This window comes from Clytia hemisphaerica, unplaced genomic scaffold, assembly GCF_902728285.1.
Source record: "Clytia hemisphaerica strain Z4C2 unplaced genomic scaffold, Clytia hemisphaerica genome assembly, whole genome shotgun sequence".
NCBI classification, from domain to species: Eukaryota; Metazoa; Cnidaria; class Hydrozoa; order Leptothecata; family Clytiidae; genus Clytia; species Clytia hemisphaerica.
The window spans coordinates 287,498-295,745 of NW_027103309.1; the positions used below are offsets into that span (position 1 = coordinate 287,498).

An 8,248-nucleotide genomic window follows, 5' to 3' on the forward strand; every position below is an offset into this window, starting at 1 on the left:
TTTTTGCAATTTAGATATTTCATTCTGATTTTTGTTTATTCCTGAAATTGCCTACGACTCTGTACGACTGAGCCTTCTCTAATCCTGCTAAAGTATCCATCTATCTGGGTTTACAATAGACCTTTTTTCAAAGAGGACGTCCTGTTGAATAATTATGTATTATGTCCAGCCATAAAAACAATGATAGAGCCATGCATAATTACTGTATCATGCATACATACCTATTGTAATAATTATGCATGGTTTTATTATTGTTTTTCTGCTGGACTACACAATTATTCAACAGGGTGGCCTCTTTGAAAAAAGGTCTATTGAGCCTTCCCTTTCCTGTGAACGATCGCCACGTAGGCTTATCAACCAAAGTTTACAATTTAGCCCTGCCTTATTCAGAGTAACCATCACTTTTGAATTACAATTTTAAGCCTTCCCTAGTCCTGATTACACATCACCCTAAGGGTTTACGACTTAGCCTTCTCTTATTCCAATCACCATTCACCACGGGTTTACAATCGGCCTTCTCTTATCCCTAGAACCAATTGCCCTTTTAAAGAAAGTGTTTACAATTGGGCCTTTCACTTTCACACGTATACTTGAGCCCAGTGCTTTAGCACGTTACAGTAAATAGACAGGCAGCTGAGGTCACAAAAAATTGGACGGGGTGCGAACAATCCCAAACCACTTTTAATTGAAAATATACAACCTAAATATCTAGAAACCATCAACCGGAGTTGTTGAAATTAATTACCGTAGGCTAACTGAAAAAATTTTAAGAACCAACATAGACATATTATACTGATCGAAGCGTTTTTTAACGTAGATTAAGAAAATGGTCAGTAACCATATCTGAAAATGTTGCTATAAAAAGTTAGAACGCTTTCCCTTTACGTCGACAACTTGACCTTTTTCTTTCCACACTGTCGGACGAACCACTGCTCCCGAATTATTATCCCTACAGGAGAGCGGATTCAATTCAGTGTGAGAGAAATGGTGAATCATTGGATTTCCAAATTGGATGATTGAGAGACTCAAAAAACCATCAAAAGTATCAACAGCAAATACAGTAGACTCTCGCTTATTCGAACTTCTATTATTCGAATCTTTCTGTTATTCGAACTTATTTCCATTCCCCGTTGAGGGCAAACGCTCACCAAGTACTTTCTATAATTCGAATCTCTCTGTAATTCGAACAAAGGAGATTCCCCGTCGAGTTCGAATTAGCGAGAATCAACTGTATCAACTTACCAAAGGTTTAGCCATTTCGAACGTTCAATTTCAAGATTTGATCACGATATAGGTATTATGGTTTTCTTCGTTATGAATTAATTCACATGGTCTCAGCTTCAGTCCAACATTGTTGTTAATTATTTACTTATTTTTTGCCATTTCTAATATGTTTTTTTTGTATCTTCACTGAAACGATATAAAGGTAAAACAATTGTAAGTGATGAAAAGGCAAAAAGATAACACAGGGTGTTCGAAAAAAAATAACTATAGTGCTATTGTTCGAATTATTCTATTCCGGACGAACCACTGCTCCCGAATTGGATGATTGAGAGACTCAAAAAACCATCAAAAGTATCAACAGCAAATACAGTAGACTCTCGCTTATTCGAACTTCTATTATTCGAATCTTTCTGTTATCCGAACTTATTTCCATTCCCCGTCGAGGGCAAACGCTCATCAAGCACTTTCAATAATCTGAATCTCTCTGTAATCCGAAGATTCCCCGTTCGAGTTCGAATCAGAGATTGTCTCTGTATATGTACGCAACAAAAGGTATGCCCGAAATAGAAAGAGCGGAAAGGTCCCCAAAATGCGCCGGGAATGTTTCCCTGTGAACAAGAAAGTTTATTTATTAGCCGAACGAATAAGAGAAAACAATGACAAGAGACTGTTAAATTTATATTGGGAATTTCATTTCAATAGTGGTACAATCGTTTTTCTAATTTAAAACTGTATATAATATAGAATTATTGGTCTGAACATGTTCTAGAAAAATTGGTACAACATGCTATTGCTACCAAAACAATATATTTTTTCTTTAACTGTTCAGTAAAAAACATATATAGAACTAGAAAATTTCCTAAGAAAACACCCTAGAAAATAAACAAAAACAAATTTATCCCCAGATATTCAACTATATGAAATAGGCGAAGAAGAGTAACATTTTTCCAGGCAGGGAAACTTTCGTCATGTCCAAATTTTGTATACATTGGATTGTTCAAAAAGAAAGTTTTTGTCTAAAACAAGCAACTCGATTAAAAGCGCTGGAGGATTTTAACTTAAGGATTAGAAAGAAGGCATTGAAGACCGGGGTTGAATATTGACACAACGACATTTCGCAAAAAATATTTCCAAACTTGGTTTTGAATACGTCAAGATATGGTCGAGGGAAGGGCTGAAACCTTATGATCATAGGTAAGACTATAACGTTCATTCTGAATTTAGAAAGGGTTTGGAAGTCGTCAAAAAGTGCAATCAAACTATGCGCTTTTTTACGTTTTTTGTTCTGTAATGGCTGGCGCAAAACTGTCAATTTATCGCTTTATTCATAGTGTGATTGAGGTTTTTGATGTTTGGACGAGAACTTTGCGTGTTTAAAGAGAAATGAACGAAAATCATACTGTCGATATTTACGTTGTCCGTTTAAAATTAGTAGTGGGAAGGATAGTAGCAGTGCAAAAATGAAAGATTTGTCCAAGGTTCGAGAATTAGAGGCATTCACAGGCTAAAATCTTAACGTTAGAGAAAATTCTAAATTTTATACCCTATGTTGTCGTATATCCAAGAAAACCACCTTCTGGATTTTATCCCTTAGTTTTACTTATAGCATAAACTGATGCAATATCTTATTTGAAATAAATGTGGGTTAAAAGCTAAGCCCTTAGGGTGATCCTATTAGAGGTATGTTTCAAGTTCAGAATATTACTCGTATTTAGCAATTATAATTTTCTTGTTAGAACGTTTGAACCTTTATTTCTGACCAGTTTTGTACAATTCATAGTGTTCGATTGAATCTCCCTTTTCTGCGTCCCTTAGTTACTCTGTTTGGAAATCCTGGTTGATCAAGAAATNGCATAAAAAAAGCAAAAATATAAAAATAAGGAATTTGTTAAACAAATACACCCTCCTCCCTATTTACTCAACTTCTCTTTCATTCAGTTATATAAAGGTTTTTCAAATTAAAAGCGGGAGCAAGAAAAACATATCTTTCTTTTTATGCAAAAAGTACAGAATAAAATATGTTCAAAAAGTTATTCGTTAAGAAGTAAAAAGCGTTTTCAAAACAAACGAAAAATGTCGTTTATTATCACAATGGTCTATTATGGCCAATTAGAAGAGGCCAAATACTCGTCGAGTCTCACCGACTTCTGCGTTCAAAATATGAACGCACGCTTCGCCCAAGCCAGTTTTTCAAGGCAAACTTAAAATTCCGTACATCAAAAATATCATTAAAGCACCGATAACGCTATATTGTCTTCAGCCTTGGTTAACCAGGCTACCTATAGAGAAGGTCTGGAGAAAGTTTTTCAGCTAGATCTTATTGTTTTCCCGTAAATTATGCTATACATACAACCCCACTATACGCTTTTTTTCATAAAAATTTTCATTTTGCTTGTGACGTGTCATCAAATACGTACGAAAATATTTTCGGACGCGTCCGGTAAATATTTTCAAACTGTCTGGTTGATGATTTTGTGTTCAGAAAGGTCATATCTATTGAAAACAACAACAGCAAAATTAAACACCTTTTTGACCACAAATAGGCCAATAACTTTTGCTCTAGAGAAGTTGGGACTTTGGTGTAATACACTTTTTTGCTCAGTTTGAAGAGCTCTATCATGTGATGTAGGTCTTTTTTTAATTTTAAGACCCCCCAAAAATCATGAATTTCCAGGCCTTGCAATGGGCTATTCCATTTTTAAGCCGTACAGGTGTATTGACGAAATTTTCCAGGGGGTATCAAAATGGTGGTATTTCCAGGGGGTTTTGATGAATGAGATATTTTCCAGGGGGGTGTATAAAATTTAGACCCGTCAATATAAACGATAAACTAACAATGTGAAAATAAATTGCGAAGGGGTTTCCAGGGGTTTCAAGGGGTTTTTCCAGGGGTTTCCAGGGGGTTAAAAGCCACGCCACAAATAGGTTTAGAGTAATGAAACAGACTACAAAGATTATACAAGGTATTGACGAATCCCAATTTATTGTCTGTTTTCCAAGGGGTATAAGAATTTTGTATATATTTTCCAGGGGGTCTGGAGGGTGTAAGGTGTAAGGGGGTAAGGGGTGGCCCGCGTGGCCCTTTTACGCCCGGCCCTTTTTAGCCTGGTTTAATCCATAAGGGCTGCGTAAAAACGGCTGACAAGGTAATAGTAAGATTTGGCGTTGCTGGAATAACAGCGTACGTACTGTTCCTGTATTGCGGCCTTTTTTAAGCCGGCCTTTATTTGCGTTATTTTTAAGCAAAAGATGTTCGACTAGGTAATAATCTTTGAGTAGATCCTGTTCACGATGTTATTTAAAGCTTCAGCCCAGGGGTACTAGGTCTGTGAGGTGACGGGTATGTACGAGACAAAAATCAAAAATCGCGACCCTTAGGAGGAAGAACTGGCGTTTTTGGGACCCTCAGAGAGACTTTTTTCAGGATTTTTATCGATTTTCACTCGATTTTTGTCCAAATTTCGGAAAATCATATGATCCTTTGAAGTTTGACAGAGAAAATTTTGAATCTCTTGATTTTTGGACCCTTAAGTCTCAATTCTTTTTAATTGTTTTTTTACCCCTTTGAGAGACTTTCGAGGTGCCCTCGAGGGGCATAGCCCTCTCCCGGGTTTCATGCATAGACCATAGATCGCGTTGTTCGGCGACCAAAAAAAGCTAAGTTGACAACTACCTTTAATGCAAAATAGGAAAGAGACTAGCTAGATTCCCTGCGGGCTTTACAAAAATCATAAAATTATAATGTTCATAATAAAGCTGTGGAGTCGAGTTGGTTATTCCTTGTTCCCATATTTTGCAATATATCTACTGATCCTAAAAATTTTACCCGACGTCCGAAAATTTATTTAACGGACATGTCCGGTAGTAATTTGTCAAATGATGACGTCACCACCAAAAGTGAAAATTTGATTTCAGCATATAAAAATGATATCTATACCATTCGACGCATTTTTCGATCTAGATTCTAAATCACATCAGTCTCAATAGGTAAAAATTTAGATTTCAAAAGTTATGACTTAAATTTGACATGTGATTTTGGTCAATCATGACCCTCTCACCCCCTAAAAATGTCAAATTTCAACGTCATCAAATCGAAAATTAATTTACACCATTCGAAAGCTCGTCAAAAACTATATAGAAGGCAATTAAACGGGTATATTCTATTTCTCAGTCTAACTCGAGAAAATTGAGATCGTAATTCCTTATATTATAAAATGAGGCATTTTTTCAAAAATGACGTCATAGAAGAGCTAGGGACCTCAATAACTTTTCATATTCAAATTTTTACTTATTAAGATTGATGTGATTTGAAATCTACATCAAAAAAACGCTTCGAATGGTATGTAAAACTTCTTTTTATTCTATTTTCCTAGGCCGTTTCCATAGCGAAAACCCTATATTTTTCGCTCCAGTTAGCTAGCGGACATCAGCATCAGCGGTTACAGACGTTAATTTTAAGATACAAGTAATTCATTTAAATTATTTTTTACACTTTGTAATTCTATTGTAAAAATTGATTCTACAAGTTTGAAGCTTTATTCTAGTCAATAAATAAAAGCGTACAGTTTAAAAGCTTCGAAAAGGCGGACACTTCTAATCAGCGGAGCCTGTTTCCCCAATGGTGTACGCTAATTAGAGTGTCCACTGTATAACGGACTATCTTTTTTAATTGTGACTTCGCTGACTTCGTTATACTTTCTTTCTGTTGTTCAGATATCTGTGGAAAGATTTCAACAATTCATATTGTGTCGGTCAACTGGTGATTTTTATGGGTTCGTCTGGATATAAGCTACATCTATCGGTAAATGATAATCAAATCATAGTCTAAATATAATACTTGGAGTTCTCAGCAATTTAAGGCGTTTGATTGAGGAAACAGCATTGATTTATTTGAATCGTATGTCCGTATAATTTAAAAAACTTGGGTTATCTCAAAAGAATTTCTGTTACTTTATTGTACATCTTTTTCTATTTTATTTTAACAGAATCGAAACATCTATACAAAAAATATTTTCAAGTGGAATTTGCTTGGACCAATAAAGTTGCAGTTTGGAGATTGATGAAAAATCTAATCGATGGAGTATGACATTATAATAGAGGAGATTCTCAACGCCAAGATGGACTACAAGAACATTGAATAAACGAAAAGACTGTTTCTTTGATCTTTTACGTAATTTATATTTAATGCGTAATCAGGGCATAATTTCTAGATATTTAAAATAAGTATAATATGGTAGAATAATAAAATGAATACGCAAATAATTAGAAAATCGTACGGAATAAGAAGAGTATGAAGTACGGACTACGAAAAGTATACGCTCGGGTGCCTAATAAACGGAAATTGTTAGAAATATTTTTCAATTTTAATAGATGGGGTAAATATTTTGAAAGTTTACTAAACAGGTTATATATAGGCTAAAATGCAATATAATAGTATTTCCCTTTGACAGCTGAAAACATTTTAAAATTAATGAACCTAAAAAGGTCCCCCCCGTCCGGGTTGGAAAAAATTGAAAAATTAACAACCCCCCCCCCAACGTTTATTATATTATACACCTAAGAGTACCGTATTACGTCCCAGGTGTTTATTTATTTTGTTTTTAAGAGGGCAGGGGTCGCCGTTTAAAAGAAAGGGGCTCCATTAAATTATTAATTTCGCTTAGCGAAGTATTACGATAGCCTTTCGCGGTGGCGGCGGCGGTGTCCTCGGAAAAAAAATTAGAAAACGAAAGTACTCGATACGGTGGACGAACTTACTAAATTTAACTTACACTTTACACGTTCGTTTAGCCACGGACGATTTTCGCGCGTTTTTATAGGGGTCCGATAACTGTGGAGATAATAAATTACATCAAGCCTTTTTGACGACTGTATTATTAGCTCCACAGTTTGGAGCGTACGGCTCCATAACTTTCTACATTTTTGTAAAACATTCATGTGAGAACTTTTTAATCATTAATGGCGTTTTAAACTTGCTGCTGTATCAATTTTTATCATGTTTCTTGCCTTTTGTAGAGTTAAAGAGGTTTATTATCGTTTACTATAAGTATTTTATGTTTTGTAGTTATGAATGCACCAATAAATTGATAAGCTCATAAGTAGAATAAAAGAGTACTTTTTCACAACAACAAAAAAACCCTGCCTCTTCTTCACTAAAACTACGAACAGCGCAGGTATGATATTTTTTTCCTTTTTTCACCAGATAGTAATGTTTAATAGTGAACCAGTTGTAAACAGTCAGTTTTAGCAAGTATCTTTAGAAGTTAAATTGAAATTCAATACTGCTGTGAGAGAATTCAGATGCATAATCGTACGGATAGAATTTTGAATGTAAGTGTTAAGGTCCATCGGATAGCTGTTCGATTACCGAACCTTATTTGGTAAGAAATTTTTTTGATTAATTTGATTATATAAGTTTGATGACAGTTTTTTTATCCGATTAAATTTGATCGGTGTTCGATGGGTTTGCTAAGTAAGTTTTTCAAGCTTTTCCTCCCCAATGCAATGGGATGATAGATATTGCCCTGCTCTTTATGGTTTAGCGTGGGCGTCTGCTAATAAGCCTTGTTAGGAATCGAGCTTCAATTTTTCTTGATACACTTTTTAATCAGAGTTGGGTTTGTAAACTAAGATTTCAATATATTTTTACTACAGGGGTAATATATTTTAAATAGTCTGAACTATCTGTAAAATGCATATAATAGTAATATTCCTCTTTCGATTTTACAGCTGCAACAACATCGTTTAGAGCAATTAATACCGATTAAAAAGGTACTTTCACCCCCGTCGGGTCAGAAGAATAGTTGAAAAGTCGAAAAAATCTTGACCGAAATCCTTAAGACCCCTCCAAATTTTAATCCAGGAGTATTATTTCGCTTATAATACCCTGCTAAGTCCAGAATCAACAACTCCTATATGATTTTGATGGTGTGCGCCATCATTCCAAAAGTGAAGATAGTATAAACCAATTTTCTGACAAGCCATTTTCTCAATTTTAGAAAATTCCTACTGTTTATAGAAAGAA

At 35.0% G+C, this 8,248-nt stretch overlaps 1 long non-coding RNA gene across 1 annotated transcript; it reads left to right on the forward strand.

Annotated features, from left to right (window-relative positions):
- Window positions 1-5,438: 5,438 nt before the first annotated feature.
- LOC136812630 (uncharacterized) lies at window positions 5,439-6,231 on the forward strand. Its single transcript, XR_010847373.1, has 3 exons — window positions 5,439-5,689; window positions 5,938-6,025; window positions 6,210-6,231. It is a non-coding gene; the product is annotated as an uncharacterized lncRNA (long non-coding RNA).
- The last annotated feature ends 2,017 nt before the right edge of the window (window positions 6,232-8,248 follow it).